The sequence below is a fragment of the Anas acuta genome, chromosome 12 (assembly GCF_963932015.1).
Source record: "Anas acuta chromosome 12, bAnaAcu1.1, whole genome shotgun sequence".
In the NCBI taxonomy this organism is placed as follows: Eukaryota; Metazoa; Chordata; class Aves; order Anseriformes; family Anatidae; genus Anas; species Anas acuta.
In genome coordinates this window covers 13,175,527-13,193,691 of record NC_088990.1, presented here as the reverse complement: position 1 = coordinate 13,193,691, position 18,165 = coordinate 13,175,527, and the positions used below count along the sequence as shown (strand labels likewise).

Genomic DNA, 18,165 nt, shown 5'->3' with positions numbered 1-18,165 from the left:
TGCTTGTCAGCATTGATCCCCACTATCGGAAGGACAGAGGCAAACACAACCTGTGCCCCTGATCCTTTAAGTAGTCGCCCCAAAGCCCTAAAGCCCCCTTTTTTACTAGGCATTAGTAACAAAAACTTGAACAAGGTGGAGATAAATTAACTTGGCTACAGCATTAAAGATGAGCTTTGCGCAGTGGTCAATTGCTGGCTGGCTTGAGGCGCGTGGCTGAGGGTCTCTAATGAATTGTATGACTGATTCAGGCGCGTGGACAGCGTATATGGTTACGGGGAAAGTATATGTAGCAGAGAAAAATGGCAATAAAGGCCTTCTGCTCAAGAGCCATCAGGAGACCGTGTCTTTTATCCCTTCAGGTCTGCCCCCTTCCAACTCAGGATATTCTATGATTCCAAGTGTGGAACCCAGCATTTAGCTTCCCAACCTGGTACGCCCCTCTGATTATTATCCTCTTCTGATAGTCCAGGCAGGCAGTGACGACATTGAAGACAGAAGCCTGAAGGCAATCAAAAGAGACTTTAGGGGGCTGGGACGGTTAGTGGACGGAGCGGGAGTGCAGGTAGTGTTTTCGTCCATCCCTACGTTGACAGGGAGGGGTACAGAGAGGACAAGGAAAGCCCACCTGTTAAACACGTGGCTCCGGGGCTGGTGCCAATGCAGAAATCTTGGGTTTTTCGACCATGGGGCAGTTTACTCAGCACCTGGTCTGATGGCTGTAGACGGGTCCCTATCCTTTAGGGGAAAAAGGATCCTTGGCCAGGAGCTGGCGGGGCTCATTGATAGGGCTTTAAACTAGGTAAGAAGGGGGATGGGGCTGAAGCAAGGATTGTTGGGGCTGTGCCAGGGGGAGCAATGGCAAGGCCGGAGGATAAGGTAAAGGCCCAGCTGAAGTGCATCTACACCAATGCACGCAGCATGGGTAACAAACAGGAGGAGCTGGAAGCCATCGTGCAGCGGGCAGGCTACGACTTGGTTGCCATCACGGAAACGTGGTGGGACCAGTCTCATGACTGGAGTGCTGCGATGCCTGGCTATAGGCTCTTCAGAAGGGACAGGCAGCACAGAAGGGGTGGCGGTGTGGCTCTCTATATTAGAGAGTCTTTCGATGTTGTAGAACTCGAGGCTAGGAATGACAAGATCGAGTCCCTTTGGGTTAGGATCGGCAGGGACAACAAGGCTAGTGTCCTGGTCGGGGTCTGCTATAGACCGCCGAACCAGGATGAGGAGACGGATGAGGAGTTCTACAGGCAGCTGACAGAAGCTGCGAAATCTTCAGCGCTTGTACTCGTGGGGGACTTCAACTTCCCTGACATATCCTGGAAGCACAACACAGCCCAGAGAAAGCAGTCTAGGAGGTTTCTGGAGAGCGTGGAAGATAGCTTCCTGACGCAGCTGACTAGTGAACCTACCAGGGGTGGTGCCCCGCTAGACCTTCTCTTCACAAACAGAGAAGGACTGGTGGAGGATGTGATTGTCGGGAACAGTCTTGGGCAGAGTGACCACGAAATGGTGGAGTTCACTATTCTTGGCGAGGCCAGGAAGGGAACCAGTAAAACCGCTGTATTGGACTTTCGGAGAGCTGACTTTGGGCTGCTCAGGACACTAGTTGGTGGAATCCCTTGGGAGGCAGTTCTGAAGGGCAGAGGGGTCCAGAAAGGCTGGGCGCTCTTCAAGAGGCAAATCCTAATGGCGCAGGAGCAGTCTGTTCCCACGCGCCCAAAGATGAGCCAGCGGGGAAGAAGACCAGCCTGGCTCAACAGAGAACTGTGGCTTGAGCTTAGGAGAAAAAAGAGGGTTTATAATCTTTGGAAAAGTGGGCAGGCCACTAAGGAGGACTATAAGGATGTAGCGAGGCTGTGTAGGGACAAAATTAGGAAGGCTAAAGCTCATCTGGAGCTCAATCTGGCGACTGCCGTTAAAGATAACAAAAAACGCTTTTATAAATACATCAACACAAAAAGGAGGACTAGGGAGAATCTCCATCCTTTACTGGATGCGGGGGGAAACTTAGTTACAAGAGATGAGGAAAAGGCGGAGGTGCTCAATGCCTTCTTTGCCTCAGTCTTTAGCGGCAATACCGGTTGTTCTCTGGATACGCAGTACCCTGAGCTGGTGGAAGGGGATGGGGAGCAGGATGTGGCCCTCACCATCCACGAAGAACTGGTTGGTGACCTGCTATGGCGCTTGGATGTGCACAAGTTGATGGGGCCAGATGGGATCCACCCAAGGGTACTGAGAGAACTGGCAGAGGAGCTGGCCAAGCCCCTATCCATCATTTATCAGCAGTCCTGGCTATCGGGGGAGGTCCCAGCTGACTGGCGGCTAGCAAACGTGACGCCCATCTACAAGAAGGGCCGGAGGGCAGACCCGGGGAACTATAGGCCGGTCAGTTTGACCTCAGTGCCAGGGAAGCTCATGGAGCAGATCCTCTCGGGAGTCATCATGCGGCACTTGAAGGGCAAGCAGGCTATCAGGCCCAGTCAGCATGGGTTTATGGAAGGCAGATCCTGCTTGACGAACCTGATCTCCTTCTATGACAAAGTGACGAGCTTGGTGGGTGAGGGAAAGGCTGTGGATGTGGTCTACCTTGACTTCAGCAAGGCTTTTGACACCGTCTCCCACAGCATTCTCCTCAAGAAACTGGCTGCTCTTGGCTTGGACTGGCACACGCTTCGTTGGGTTAGAAACTGGCTGGATAGCCGGGCCCAAAGAGTTGTGGTAAATGGAGTCAAGTCCAGTTGGAGGCCAGTCACTAGTGGCGTCCCCCAGGGCTCGGTGCTGGGGCCGGTCCTCTTTAACATATTCATCAATGATCTGGACGAGGGCATTGAGTGCACCCTCAGTAAGTTTGCAGATGACACCAAGCTAGGTGCGTGTGTCGATCTGCTCGAGGGTAGGAAAGCTCTGCAGGAGGATCTGGATAGGCTGCACCAATGGGCTGAGGTCAACTGCATGAAGTTTAACAAGGCCAAGTGCCGGGTCCTGCACCTGGGGTGCAATAACCCCAAGCAGAGCTACAGGCTGGGAGAGGAATGGTTGGAGAGCTGCCAGGCAGAGAAGGACCTGGGAGTGATGGTGGACAGTCAGCTGAATATGAGCCAGCAGTGTGCTCAGGTGGCCAAGAAGGCCAACGGCATCCTGGCTTGTATCAGAAACACTGTGACCAGCAGGGCTAGGGAGGTGATCGTCCCCCTGTACTCGGCTCTGGTGAGGCCGCACCTCGAGTACTGTGTTCAGTTTTGGGCCCCTCGCTACAAGTAGGACATCGAGGTGCTTGAGCGGGTCCAAAGAAGGGCGACGAATCTGGTGAGGGGCCTGGAGAACAAGTCCTACGAGGAGCGGCTGAAGGAGCTGGGCTTGTTCAGCCTGGAGAAGAGGAGGCTCAGGGGCGACCTTATTGCTCTCTACAGATACCTTAAAGGAGGCTGTAGAGAGGTGGGGGTTGGTCTGTTCTCCCACGTGCCTGGTGACAGGACGAGGGGGAACGGGCTAAAGTTACGCCAGGGGAGTTTTAGGTTAGATGTTAGGAAGAATTTCTTTACTGAAAGGGTTGTTAGGCACTGGAATGGGCTGCCCAGGGAGGTGGTGGAGTCACCATCCCTGGAAGTCTTCAAAAGACGTTTAGATGTAGAGCTTAGGGATATGGTTTAGTGGGGACTGTTAGTGTTAGGTGAGAGGTTGGACTCGATGATCTTGAGGTCTCTTCCAACCTAGAGATTCTGTGATTCTGTGATTCTGTGATAAATATAAAGCTCTAAGCAAGGCATCTAATTTCTCTTCTCGACAGTGTGGTAAATCAGCTGGTTTTGGATGTAGGCCAAAGAGTGAGCAGCACGACCACCCGGGGGCTGTGCATTACCCCTCTGCTGTGCTTGCGCTGCAGGTTTGCACTCGGAGAGGCCAGCCAGTGCACAAGAACATCAAGGATCTCTCTGATTTTGCAACCTTCCTCACGTGGGGCAAGCACCAGGCTTTGAAGTGCCTGGGGCACAGTCTTGTTTCCACCAAGTCTTTCTATTGCTAGTCAGTACACACAGGGCCTGGCTTTGAAAAGATTGGGAAGGAATAAGCAAAGGTGAATCTCTTGAGCTTTAAGAGCAAAGCAGTCTGAGAAGGTTTCTCCAGCTCCCAAAAGCTAAAGGAGGTAAGTGGTAGTGTCAGGCCCACAAGGATCAGGCACTGGATTGTGGCCTGAAGGCTCTGCAGCCTTTAGGGACTTCATGCCCTGACCTGTCAGTGTTGTCAGCTCCCAGGAGGAGGAATGGCTGCTGTAAGATAATCTTGCATGCTCTGCGAGGATAAAGGAGCAGGGAGGAAGGATGGCGGAGTGATGGAGGGACCAAGCCTGCACCCCCTTCAGCTACAGGCTTTGCTGGCTAGTTGTGAATCTGCTCAGCTCTGCAGCGCTCACCTGGGCGACGTTCCCATGATCTGAAGGCCTTGATTTGCTTCCCGAGCAGCTCTGTGTAACCCAGCCAGCTGGCTGCTGACCAGCCCTGCTGCCATCTGCTACCCTGCGCCTCTGTTGTGGCTGAGCCCTGGATGCCAAAGATGCTGCCGTAGCTCCTTCCTGAGGGAAGCCCAGTCCCTGACAGTTCAGGTGTTCTTCAGGCAATATCCTTCACGCAGTAACGTGCCAGCCTCCAACAGCCAGGGCGTGCTGGGTGGTGATTAGAGCACTGCGATGAGGAGAACACGCATGGCATTTATGTGGCTCCCTACCTGCCCTGCCCCGGTGTTCTCGTATGCTGTGCACGTCTCGTGTCCTTGGCTCAAGGAACATCATTAGTGCGTGTCAGGCAGTGCCCAGAGTGGTGAAACCTCAGCTTGAGCTGGTGTTTTCGGCACTGTCAAGCAGTTGCATTGTTTCCCTGCTAGAGGTGCCTTCGCTTTGGGAGGAAAGGTGCTCGATTTATCTCCTCCTTACCTTGCAGGGGTTTGGTGAAGCTCAGCTAGCAAAAACTTGTAAATTGCTCAGAGATCATTAAAGGAAAAGTGCTGTAGCAGAGCAAAGTATTATTTATTAATGTGCCTCTGTCTTACAGGGCCATAAATATCAAGGTTTTAATTGCTCAGACTTGTAATCTGAGTAACTTCATGGATCTTTTTTTTTTTTTTTTCTTTTTTTGCCTTGGTGAATAATTTCATGGAGCAGTTGCTGCATAAAGCAATGCAGCAGAGGTGTTTAAAAGCCAGGTCTGTTGGGCAGAAAACAATGGGATGTCACAGAACCACTTTCAGCTTTTCTTTGGTTGTTCTGATCTCTCCTGGCTCAGTACTAGCCTCTGCATCTAAAATTGCTTTTGACTTGTTTAAAATCCCACCTCTGCTTATGAGTGGAGGGCAAGAAATAGCACTGTGAAGATGATCGGAGATTTTGCATTGCGAGGGTCTCTGGATCACTTAATCAGCAATATGCTGCCATTAATAAACTCGAGCTATGCTTGAAAGTTTGCACTGTACGTCTTTGGGGGCAGGACATGAACAGTGCAACTGAAGGGCAGAGAAAGCTAAAAATCCTCCCCTTTATCTTTCCAGCTTCAGCTGGCAGAGGAGGCGTGAGCTGGCAGTGGGACTGCACTCAATGCCCTGCTCTGCAGACCACGCTGGCAGCTGCAGCCCGTTGAAGCCGTGGGGCTGGCATCAGCTGCGCGTAGTGACTGCAGCAGGAGTTTGGCCAGTCAAGATGCAGTTAAATATCTCCGTGCTTGCGAAAGTGCTGAAGCTGGGGGTTTTCTCTGCCTATGAGAGCTGTCTCCAGGTGGGGATAGTCTCAGGGTCATCCCAGCAGGAAGGGGGATGGGATCTTTCAGGTGATTTTCTCTGAGCTTGAGGGAATGAGGCAGGGCTGGCATTGCAAGGCCGAGGCCTTCTGGGTGCCTGATCTGGTGGTGGCATGGTGGGATGCCAGCAAGCAATCCACAGAGGATGGCATTGAGTGCTGTGGTGTGTGGACTTGCAGGCGAGCCCTTTGTGCAGTATCTCTAGCATACAATAAGGAAATTCCTTCTCTTTCTCACTCTGCCTATTTTTTGAGTTGCCTCAAAAGCATGGCAAGGCTCAGCCTGCTCCTGTTCCCCCAGGTGGATGGGCAGCCAGCTGCTTCCTCATGCATTTCTAAGCTCTAGGATATGCTGTTCTAATACGTTGTTCATAGGCCTCTGAGATTACCCCATTTCATACAAAATGTAGCAGAAGCAGCACCAATTGTGTGTGTGTTGCCTTTACTCCCCAGCTCTGGCAGACCAGCTTTAAAACGTTTGCTTTGACTGTCAGTGAATTATGAAGCTGATCTGAAGGTTCTCCTTTCTTTTTAGGTATGAGGTGTGAATAGCACAGTGCTTTCTCCCCTTCGTGCTGGTCATACTCTGCTACCCCCTGATCTCGATGCAGGACTTTTATGATTCCCATACAACCATCTCATATCAAAGCCAAGTGGATAAAACCCCCTCAACATCAACATCCCAAGGAAACATTCAGGTAAGGTGACGGGCAGTCCTAAAATATTATACTTTAAGATATGGCAGCCTGACAGTTTTGCTGTGGTCAATGCAAAGTCACAGAGGAGACACTATCCACTGTTGTGACCCTCACGTTGGGACCCTTAGACTGTCACTGAAATCCCTAGTCTCTAAGGAATGGGTGTTTACTTGGCAGGAGAGCTTAAAGCTGCATCAGACATCCCTCAGTCATCACTATCTGCTTGTTTTGCTGCCTCAGATGGTCTCACTTCCCATTCAATTATCAGCATTCCCCAAGGGACTCAATTATGCCACCTGAGACAGAAGGAGGAGAACAAATGGTCTGTGCTTCAAGGGAGAAAAAGGGAGTGTCAAGTCCTAATTCAAGAACACTGGCAGATTGGCCCTTTCCTCGTGAGATAGCATGAACACTTTTAAGAGTGGAAGCGACTAATATCCGCTGCAGCTAAACCAAGCGTGACATCCAGAGGCTCTGTAATTAAATGTGAATGCATATGCTGAGGGGCTTGAAATGTGGACCAGGGGAAGACCTCCAGTAATGATTGCCCATTACATGGGTGATATCAATCAGGGTCAGTCCTGGTCCCTTTAGCTGTGCCAACAATCCTCAGTGCCAGTGATTCACACATCCTCTATTTTGTTTCAAATACGGGTCAATATTGAACAGATGCATTTTAAGAATTTAAAGGGCTTTAAAGAGCTGTGCTTACGCTTAGAAAATTTTTATTTTGGGGGCGGCACTGGTGGCAACTGCTTGTGCAAGCAGACATCAGAGTTGTTCAGGGATTTTTTAAGGTAGTTGATTGAACCACGTGAAGTCTACCAGGCCTGCTCACGTGCCCATCTCTGACCATAGTAGGTGCACAGAAGCCAAGAAGCAGTAATTTCATCTGGATTCCTGGTAATGATGCTGGCACCTATCTACACATTGTTACGCTTGGCTATTACTGCTGTTGGCAAAGCAGTGCTGGCAGGAACGAGGGCAGAAGCCCTGTGGGCAGGCTGAGGAGCCTGGTGGCGAAGGAGTGCTGTGTGGGATAAGGGGTCTACCAGCATTCAGGTGGTGGCTGAACTCAGTTCCAGTCCCTTGAGTATGGTTCTACTTGGGAATCCCAGCCAGGTCAGTACTGCAAGCAAATGCGTATTTATTACTGGAATTAATTGCTTTAATGCCAGAGAGCAGATGGAACAAGGCAAGAGGGAGAAAGGGGGGGCTACGTGCAGGTTTGGTTTGGGTTTGCTTACTGGTTCTCTCAGCAGCCTATGTGGCTGCTGCTGCTGTGTTCAGCTGCCTGCATGCAGCAGTGAAATGGTTAAGATGCACTGGCCAGACTGCTTGAGAAATCCAGTATGGGAATAATGGGGATTCTTCAGTTTGGCACTAAATTGTAAGGATAGGCTTATGTGAACAAAGCCGGTGGGGAGACTTGAATTTCACCATGCTCAGGAGTGGAAAAGAAATGAAAGCTGGCACATGATTCTGTTTCCACTTACGAAGCACCCATCTGCCTTTTTAAAATTCAATTTATGGGAATGGTGAGTAAGGCTGGGCCAGTTCATAGCTATTAGATCCATGCCATTAACATCCCAGCCGCTTCATTTTATCAATAGCATGCACTGAGCGGGGAACATCTCTCATGCAGGATTGGCAGAAATTGATATTAATAAGTGGATCTAATATTCTTAAATTTGTATTCCTTCCCAAGACTCGCAGTGAACCCAAAGGGCAGAAGAAATAATAAGTAAAGGCCTAATTCATTATTTATAACCAGGCAAACCAGGGAAGTAACTCAAGGAGATTACCTGGATAATCCAGCATTAGCATCTTGTTTCAGAGATCTTTATTAGGACTCAGGAAAGGCTCCTGGGAGAGAGGAGGCAGTCTGGTAAATTCATGCACTAGCCTTTGACCCTGCCTAGTGCCCTGGCCTTATAATTTACTTTGGGGTGTGCGTGAGTTTAACACAAAGATAAACACTGTTGACTGAAGAGAGCAAAGGAAGCTGAAGAGGGGCAGTACCATTCTAAGGGGCTCAGAGTAGATGGCAATGCTGCACCACAGACTGTGTCCAGGTGCTGTCTCCTCTTTTTCCAAGTTCATGGGACCAGATGTGTTTTGGGAGATGCTCCTCAAATGCTTGGGCTCTCCTGTTCAGAGTGGAAATAATAGCGCCTCCCAGAGAGCTGGCTCATGAGGCGATGCTTTAAAGTCAAAATAGATTAGGTCTCGTAGGCCAGTGTCTTTCTCAGTGCAATGACAATCGAGGCCTTTTGAGAAATTTACTGTTCTGTCCATTGTTTCTTTTCTTTATGCGTATGGCTTTACAGAAGGAGGAAAGGTAGGGGAAAGTTTCATGACCAATTGCTGAGCCTCTTGCTGAGAAATATTGTCCTCATTGGTTTTTGTTTTCCTGAAGAAGTTTAGAATGGTCTCTGGTTGCAGAATTGAAACCAGCTAAAAGGTCAAAAATAAATTTTTGCAGGAAGGTACAGAAGAGTATTGTGGGACAGAGGCAGATGCTATTTCTGAGATTCCCAGTGCAGTTTTGCAGATGTAAAATATTTGAAAAAGTTACAGTCAAAGACCTTGATGCTTGTTTTATCCTGATAATGCCTTCAGTTTATGAGGCTTTGCCAAGCAGTCCTTTATTGCATAAGTAAGTTTGCTTGTGTGTATTCATGGCAACGAGGCAGGCAATATACTTCTTGGAAAATTCATGCAGATTCCCCTCTGGATAGCTTTTTGGTTGGGACTGTTATTCATCCTAGTTCTTTGCAAAGATAAGTAGCCTAGAGTCGGTTCAGACACAGGGGCAGCTGTTTCAAGCAGGAGCAGAGCAGGCTGTCAACAGTTAACATAGCAGCAGCGTGACCACTTCACGTTTGTGATGTACCCTCCTTCTGAGAATCTCAGAGATTTTCCAAATACTATCTAATCCCCTCTAGACACCTGCCAGGTTGGTACAGTCAGTAGTAAACCCTTTTCAGATGAGGAAGGCTGAGGTGGAGCTGTTGAACAATTCTGTAACAGATCAGTGGAAGTGCTGGGAATAAAGCCCAGGACTCCCAGGTGCCCAACCCCGGCTCCCATACATTCTTCCTTGCTTCTTTCTCATCTGAGTGGATTCACCCATCCCTAATACAAAAGCAGATCAGCTCACCTACCATCTGCATACACAATTTTCCTTTAAACACTAGCTATCGGTGGGCTTTTTTGTGAGATTATGCACACAGAGGAAAGAGAATGCTACCATCTGGGATATCATATCAGCTCTTCTGGAGATATTTGGTACAGGATGTATCCAATTATAAATGAGCTAGAAGCCTACAGTCTTAACAAAAGCAGGTGGAATCTTATCAGCAGCAATGGACAGTTTAGGAAAGGAGAGTTAGCAGGATTATTAACCCCCCTGAAATAGACTCTGCTTTCCAAAATGGAAAATAATAATGTCCATAACTGAAATAATTAACAGAAAAACAATTTGCAACACTTAATTAAATGGAAAAGAATATGCTAATGCAGAGTTAAGTCTGCACGAAGGCTTCTGCTCCAGTGCATGCTAAGTATGTGGTTTCCATACACTCATAACTTTGTTAAATCAAAGCCAAATGTCTTCCAGTTTAGGAAAGCACAGACTCCTCGTTGAGAGTCCTTGTGCCAAGTTTCAAGCACCAGCCGTGCTTTCTGGCTAGAAGGTTTCTTGTTTTGTTTCCCTCCCCTCTCCCCCCCCCCCCCCCCCCAAAAAAAAAAAAAAAGTGTTTTTCATCTATAACTCACAAGCAGCTGAAGTGATTTTTCTGAAACAATTCAAAACACTCTATGGCTCTGGGAAAACATTAGCTTGGGAGGCAGTCTTTCAAAAATGTTTTGTGATGGACTGGGAATGAGGGTCTCCTGGCTGTACCTGCTGAGGGCGCTGGCAGCTCCGTGTGCAGTAAGTTTATCATAAATGTGAATTGCATTACTGCTACAAATTGTGCCTGGAAACAACGGGCGCTACACTGCTGCCAGAGCAGTGCTGTGATTCCAGACGTACCTGTACCAAATGGTACCCAAATTGCTAGGTGTTGATATTGTTATGGTACCAGCTCCCCGCTGCTATCTCTGGCCCACATGCTGCTGCGGCATTGTCATTTCAGCTAAGGGTTGGCAAGCAGGGAAAGCCTATTCTTCCCCTGAAAGAGCTTGTGTGTGTGCTAAGAGGTGGGGGATGAAGCCTAGGACCTTATCTGGGGGCCTCAAAGTGCTGCATGCTCTGCGTACTGGTCTCTGCCCAGATGTACCAAGGAGTGCAAGCTGCAAGCAAGCTGGTTGTGCCCTGAAGCTGGTGAGTGGCTGTGTGGCATGGAGCCAGCTCTGTGACAGGAGAGTGGCAAATTAGGTCACTGTCTTGTAAGATGTCTATAGGTGGCCTAAAATATACGGTTCCTAAAATGGGGACCAAATGGAGGTAGGACTGAATTTGGAAGGTGACTCTAAGGTCGTGCATGAAAAGAGCAGGAAGAGGTGCTTCTCGCCCATCAGGTTGAAATCCTTTCTGCACCAAAAGCTGACAGAAGGAAAAAACAGGAGACATTTTTAAAGCTGTTTTTGGTATCTTCTGGGCTTTGTTTCCTACCACCATAGGTACACTTCTGAATGTGCTGGTAGTGGGTTGGCTGGGTGTGTTTTTGGTATCAGCCTACAAATGTCTCCCAGTGACACATAAAATGTCCTAGTCTTTATTCGTCACTATCCATTTTTTAAGGACTTGTCTTGGGATGAAAACTCTTTGGGGTTTAGACTGACTTGCTCAGTGGTGAGGAGATGCCATTCACCACAGAAGAATTTCTCAACAACTAGGATCTCTCGTAGAAGCGAGCTGGGTTAATAATAGTTCAAGCTGAATATACCTCCTTGTGTTTGTAGTGGATGCAGTGTGCAGGAGCTGACAAGTACGTATGATAGGAACAATGTTTTCCTTGAAAATATTATTAAATGCAGCCTAGACAACTGTGTTCTGGACACATCAATATCTGATCTGGGAGATGGTTCAGATCTTTTAAAGTGATTCCTGATACTGCAGACCCCTCTGCTGAGAGTCTTAGCGGCATTGCTTCCATCTGCTACTCTTTCTTGCCTGGAGTCAGCTGCTGAACAACTGGTTTTAGGGTTGGGATGTGGGAAGAGGGGGATTTGCTTAGGAGAATGGATTGGACCGAAGAGATGTCAGACGTGAAGAGCTGGGGGACTTTCCAGGATGAACACACGTGACTGCTCTTCCTCCTCTGCTGTTCACAACACCCATGCTAATTTCAATAGGTGGGGACTGGAAGGAGAATCCCAAGAGGATGGGAAGAGGAGTGTGGGGTTCTTATGATTTCTTTGAGATCTGTGCTTACTACTTACTCCTTATGAGAAAGCTGGGAGAGAAATTCCTTCTGTGGTCCCAGATACAGGACTTTTAAAGAGTGCAGCGACAAGAGAGGAGAACACATGAGAATGAGGGATTTTTTTATTTTTTTTTAACAGCTCATTTGAGTCAATGTGACCCAAAACAGAAAGCTCTGGCTCTAATACAAAATGACTTATTCCCATGCTGCCAAAATGCACGTTTTTGCTGATGCTATGTACTGCTTCATGACTCTTTTAAGGCTGGAATGATAGTGAATTCTTTCCCACAGTATCTGATTGCTAGGGTTGCAGGCTGTTGGGTAGGTCTAACACACCATAAGCACAGGTGCTTAGGTAAATATTGCCTCTTCCTTCTCTGAATCAGTACCCGTGCTGATCACTTTGTAAATTGGTGTGCTTTGATGAGAGAAGAGGGTGCAGTTTGCTATTTCGCAGTCATTCTGGAATATCTTTTCTTTCTGATTGTTTTGCTTTTATGGGATTCTGGCCCGTATTCTGCAAATAACCCTGCAATTTTAAATAGTTAAATATAGTTGGCCAAATTCTTCCCTTGGAGATACCCATGTAGTTCCCATGGCATTGCTGAGAACCCAGAACACATTTCTGAGGACAAGCTTAAGCCCGACAGAGCCATTTCACTCCAGGCATAACACTGTTCAAAGTCAATGGAAGCGTGATGTGAGCACATTGTCTTTATATTTTTACAAGTGCTTTTCTATATTCCTTTACTTCCAGGCTAGAATCCAACAATGCAGACGCCAGCCAGCAAGCTGCTGTTTTCTTCTTAACACTTGTTATCAGCGGGCTGAGCATGCTTGGGGAGCAGAGCACAGTGACAGTGCCTTGTCACACTGGCAAGACAGGATCGTGTTCAGGACTGCGTAAGGTGAAGAGCACACAAGGAAAACTGGCTTGGATTTTTAGAGATGTTAAGGCTGCCTTAGTTTGCTCTTCTGAAGGCTGGCTTATATTGTTCACTTCCACTATACTAGAAGGAAGCCCGAGTGGAGTGTCTTGTAAACATCTCCCTGCTCCCCACACAGCGGACTTTTTCTAACCAGCTAAAATTAGTTTCTTCCTAGGTAAGCTGGTGGCCCCATTCACTTGGCCTAAAGCAATGTTTTTCACAATGTTTAACACACGATTAGCAAGATTAACCTGGCAGAGGTTAAAAATTCCTCTCAGGAGACACACAGGATGGTGCTTTTCTGTTGCAGTTGGCCTGGGAGGCAGCTAGGCTGGGCCAAGCTGTCAGTGGTAACAGCTTGTGCCCTCCAAGTTCCACCTGCATTGCTGAATCCTCACTGGTTTCTCCTGCCTGATTGTGCTCAAGGATTTTTGCATGGCTCTTTGTGCTGAGATGTGAGAGCTTTTTGTGGCCAATTGTAGGACAATTTGTGTTTCTCTCAGGGCAAACTATGAAAAGGCTTTGGAAGGCTACCAGGATGGGAGCAATTTGGACTGCTGAGAGGAAGCAGTGGATAGCATCTAAGCTTTACTCACACCCGTGATAAAAATATGTCCGGACTTGGGTGTAGAGCTGTCTGTGTAGATGATGGGGACATCTCACGCTAAACCCTGGGTCAGAAGGAGTCCAGGCTGTGTGCATGCTTTAATTGCACAGCCTTCTTCACTCTACTTAGGCTGGGGCCTATCTTGGGCTGTTAGAGCAGCGTGAGATGAGTGAACCCAAGATAGGTCAGTGTAGTTGGGTATGTACAAAGTGTCTGGGCATGGGCAGCAAATCCTGTTCTTGGACATTAGAAAGTACTCTTGGCATATTCAACTGTCTCCCCAGCTACTGGCAAGGTGACAGGAAAATTGGCTGGGCACATTTCCAACTGGCTTGGTGGCAACATTTACTTAAGACGAATATTCCCTGTCAGACTTATGTAGAAGCTAGAAATATCTATTTCCTGGTCTCTCCTTATATGCTCCTCATTGTTTTGCTGCCCACCTCTCACCAGCCCATTTTTTGTCCAATTAAGGCAACTGTTGGCTAAGGCGACTGCAACCCACGGTTCCACAAGACACGTGAAGGCACCTTGCTCAGCATTCACATAGCAAAGGCATGTGCCTCCTGTCCCGGCTTCCCTGTCCCACTGGGCTTGCTCTGGGTGGCTGAAGACTTACTGCCCTTCTTGGTGTGCGATTTGGGGTGAGGGAACCTTGGTCTTCCTGGGAGGCTGCTGTAGGAAGGGCTTTGGTCGCTGTGTTCTGGTAGTGTTGGACGTGGGATTAGGGGAAGGCAGTGAGGATGGGCTCAGCAAAATGGCCGTGGTGTTGCTGAGGATGATGCTCTCGAGCACTGCATCCTCGGAGTGCCTGTGCCCTGGTAGTGCTGCTGGTACGTGCTCTGTGCCACCCTCAGCTCCATGCCAAGAGCTGCTTTCTCCAGCAGAAGGAGCACCTGGGGTCACAGAAACACCCCTGGGTGCCAGCGTGTGCCACAGGCAGCCTGCGGGGCTGCTCTGGAGGGAACCCAATGTGTCCTGCCACAGTTAATCCCCACAGCCCTTAATCTATTGGGGGTCACCCTTGGCTTTTCCTTCATATCGCTACTGTCCCCGAAGGAGGAGCTGGCCCCTTTGCTTTTGGGCATCTGGAGAAACATAAGGCAGTTGTGAATTCCGGGCTTGATGTTGCAGCATTGTCCTTGGAGAACTCAGAAGGGCTGTCACTTATGTCTGTGTTTGTGCTGGACCTTTTGTGTGGGTGTTTGCTTGGGAGAGCATGAGGGAGCTGGGCGTGCTTGGATGCTAACAAGGAAAAAACAGTAAGCTGAAGCTTACAGAACAGCTCAGCTTTTGAAGGTGCAGCTTTGCAATAGCCAAATCTTGCTTTACATGGCCCCATGGGTGTGTAGGTCACACTGCCTATCCAGAAAACACTGGAAAGAGAGCTAAAAGCCTGTGCTAATTATGGGGTTGATGCTGCAGGAGGATGCACTGAGGCTCCCTTCCTCCCGAGTCTTCAACTTTTTGATTTACCCACCTTGAGAGGGTTCTTAGTAAGGTGCAGATTCCTGCAGGATGACTGTCAGTCTTCTGGCAGTGGGTCTGCTAATCCTGTTCAGGATTAGTCCCTGGGCTCCAGGGACATAAGGATTATGGGCTGAACCCTCCTCCTGTAGCTGTTACGGAGGGAGGCAGGGTCCTGCTGAAGCAGTGGAGCTGTTATGCTTGTTCCATGCAATTTTCTTATTATTCAGCCTAAAGGCCTTCAGGAAAATGTCAGAGACATTCCAGTGACCTCCTTGCAGTACATCCCAGAGCTCTGCAATCTGATATTAATTACATCGAGTCTCCATATTAAAGCAGAGATTTGCCAAGTTACCATAGGGGTTTCAATGCTTGATTCACATTAATTTAAAGAGGAACTGGATATTCCCTCAAGCGGTGTTGGAAGTTTTAACCTCATAAAAGCAGAAAGATAGGAATTTTGCTGAATATGCCCTGCCTGGCCAGGGAACTATCTAGCGGTCACCAGCGTGAACCACAAAGGGCAGTCCATGGTGCTTGTTTTGTTTAGTCCTTTTTCTCTCTTGCCCTCCCCACTTTTGGGCCCAGCTCAGCTCAGCTGCCTTTCTACAGAGACAGAAATTTTTGGCACCTCCATACCCAGGACCTGATTCTCTCACCTGGCTTAGGCCAGTGCCTCGTGCTGCTGTCTTACAACAATCCTCTTTTGCTGCCTCGATGTCCTGCTGGCTTGGTGAGCACATGCCATGTGGTTTGCCCTTCAGCAGGCAAGAGTGTCCTGGAGGGCTGTGGCCATTGCCTTTATTCCCAAGCAACACAGTGTTGGTGGCAATCCCAAGCAGTGCAAAACTCCACTTCACTTATATCTACAAAAGCTGATGCGGTCAAAAAAAACTGTTCTGACAGCAGCATTTAATAACCTTGCTGTCTGCAAAACCCCGGGTCCCCATACTTGCTGACAACAGATGTTTTTTTTAGAAAGCTGATTTTTTTTTTTTCTGTCTTAGAACTAGATTTGCAACCTAACCATCTACTGAGTACCTGTATACACAGACGTCTACAAAAGACAGTGAGGGAGAGACGGGAGGGGGGGTGGTGTATGCTCAAACAGACCAACAGTAAAAGGCAGCAGCCTTTGTGCATCTCAGCCTACTGAAGTCTGCGTGTGCTTAACTCCTCCACCTTGCGTGTAAGGAAGAAGGCAGTGAAGGGAGGCCAAGCCAGACATCTCTCCTCCATCAGCAACTCTATTTTCTGTGCTGTGGGAGGGAGATGTGACTGAGGATGTGCTACAGGTTGCGGTGTGAGGAGCTGTGCCTTGAGCCAAGTCTAACAGGCTCTTCATCTTCCCCGTGCCTTGCTCTGTCCTTACGATATTCCCAACCCCTGCCACGCTTATGCCAGTGAGGAAAGTGCAAATAGTCAGCAATGAGGGTGGATGTGAGTTCTGAGGTCTCTTTAGCCCTTGGGGTCACTCACGAGGATCACTGTGCATCAGGGCCAGTTGCCTGGCTGATAATGAGATCTGAATCTGGTTCTTCCCCTCTGATTTTAGGGAACTTAGGGCAGGGAGGAATTTTGGCTCTCCCTGCCTTGTTTTACTTCTCTTTTCTGTTTAGGCTGAATATAGCCATCCTCATTCCTGCCTGAACAGATTAGGTGCTGTCACTGCACAGTTGCATCCCACCCTGGAGGTGGCTGCGTTTTGGTGATTCATACTAGCCCAGAGGACTGCCTGCTTCTTCTTCCATCAATCTGATAGAAAGAGGCAGCTGAACTTGTTGTTCATACAATTACTAGGATGCCTGTCACAGCCTGCATGGCAGAAAGCTGTATTTGTAATTAATATCTGTACCTATGGCCCAGCACTTAGTCATCTTTCATTATTGTATGGGGATTCTCTCTTCCCCAGCGTTGATGGTGGGGCCTTTCTTTGGTCTTGTGGCTGTCGCTGTCCTTATAGCCTCTAGGCTCGGGCAGCAGTGGTTTGGGTGTGCTGTACTGCAAGGAAGGCATGGTGGTGGTCCTCCTGAGCTGATTGTCGGGTAGAGGCAGGCACGGTGTGGGTTGGTACAGGGCCACTTTTCAGCTCAGTCGTGGTTCTCCTGTGTGTGATCGCTGCCCAGGGCTCGCAAGGTTCTTGCCATCATATCAGGGAGCTCTGTCCTTGGGGTCAGGAGGGGATAGACTCTCCTCAGCTGAGTTGGTTGTTGGGTTAGGCCTGGTGAGCAGTGTGTCATCACTTTCCCATTCAGCACACGTCTCTGTCTTGCTTTGCCTCTTTTCCCATTTTTTTCTGTGGTCGCTGCAGAAATTGTTTGCTCCTTGTGCCAGGCTTTGGCTCGGGCTGAGGGAAGCGCTTTCTGTGGGCTTACAAATAGTGTTTAGGTCATGCATTATTCACTGCCCTGGGATTTCAGGGGAGCTCAGCACTGTGGAGACAAGCAGGAGTGAAGCTCTTAAACCAGAGCTGGGCAAGTCCCTGGTCGGGGCAGTGGTGGAGGGGACGTGAGGCCTTTGGAGCAAATCTTCCATGGATTACCTCGAGTAAAGCATTTGTGGGTTAGTCCAGTCAGAATCACTCCAAAGCTAAAGACTCCTGGCGATAAGCGGGGGACGGCATTTACATCACCTGGGGACTAGAGAGAGGAGAAAAAGGAAGGAGAGCCCAACTTTCTGCATGGCAGGGTGGCAGTGTTACAGCAGGTCTGCAAGAAGCCACTTCTGGCAGGTCTCTGATGTGCCACAGTTCTCACCCGATCCCCATGTGCTTGTTTTCCCATCTCCCTCTCCTCTCCACTTAAGACTGCTGGCCCAAAGCACTCAGTCTGTCTTCCTGGGTGTTTTGAAAACACTTAATACGTACTTGGTGCTGAGTAAATTGCTGCTGCTGCTGCTGTTGTTATTATTGCATTAATTAGCTCAGGGCCCTTTTGCATGCACAAGACCGGATCATTATAACAATTTGTTTATAGCACAGCAGCACAATAATCCGGGGCTCTCCAGCAAAGCTGGAGGTGACCGACAGGGACAGGGCTGGCTGCAGCAAGCGCTCCTTCCCCCTCCCTGGTGTGGGGTGGCCGATGGTGGGAGCTCCCAGTCTGCTCCTGCATGTGATAATCCCTTCTGCCTCATCCACCCCAGAGCTGGGCATCCTCCATCTGCCCGGACATCCAGCAGTCATGGGACAGGGTCTTGTTTCTGCTGCCTCCTGCGGTGCCATGGTGGCAGTGATGCTGCAGCCCCAGGTGTCTCCTTGCTGCAGCTTCCAGTTCAGCTGAGGTGGTGAGGGCCTAATCGT

At 48.9% G+C, this 18,165-nt stretch overlaps 1 long non-coding RNA gene across 2 annotated transcripts in view; it reads left to right on the top strand.

Annotated features, from left to right (window-relative positions):
* Positions 1 to 5,734: 5,734 nt before the first annotated feature.
* Positions 5,735 to 18,165, top strand: part of LOC137862875 (uncharacterized) — a 30,056-nt gene continuing 17,625 nt past the window's right edge. For both annotated transcript variants that reach the window (XR_011100568.1, XR_011100567.1), the window contains exons 1-2: positions 5,735 to 5,819; positions 6,324 to 6,486. This is a non-coding gene — a long non-coding RNA (uncharacterized lncRNA). The remainder of the gene's footprint in view (positions 5,820 to 6,323; positions 6,487 to 18,165) is intronic.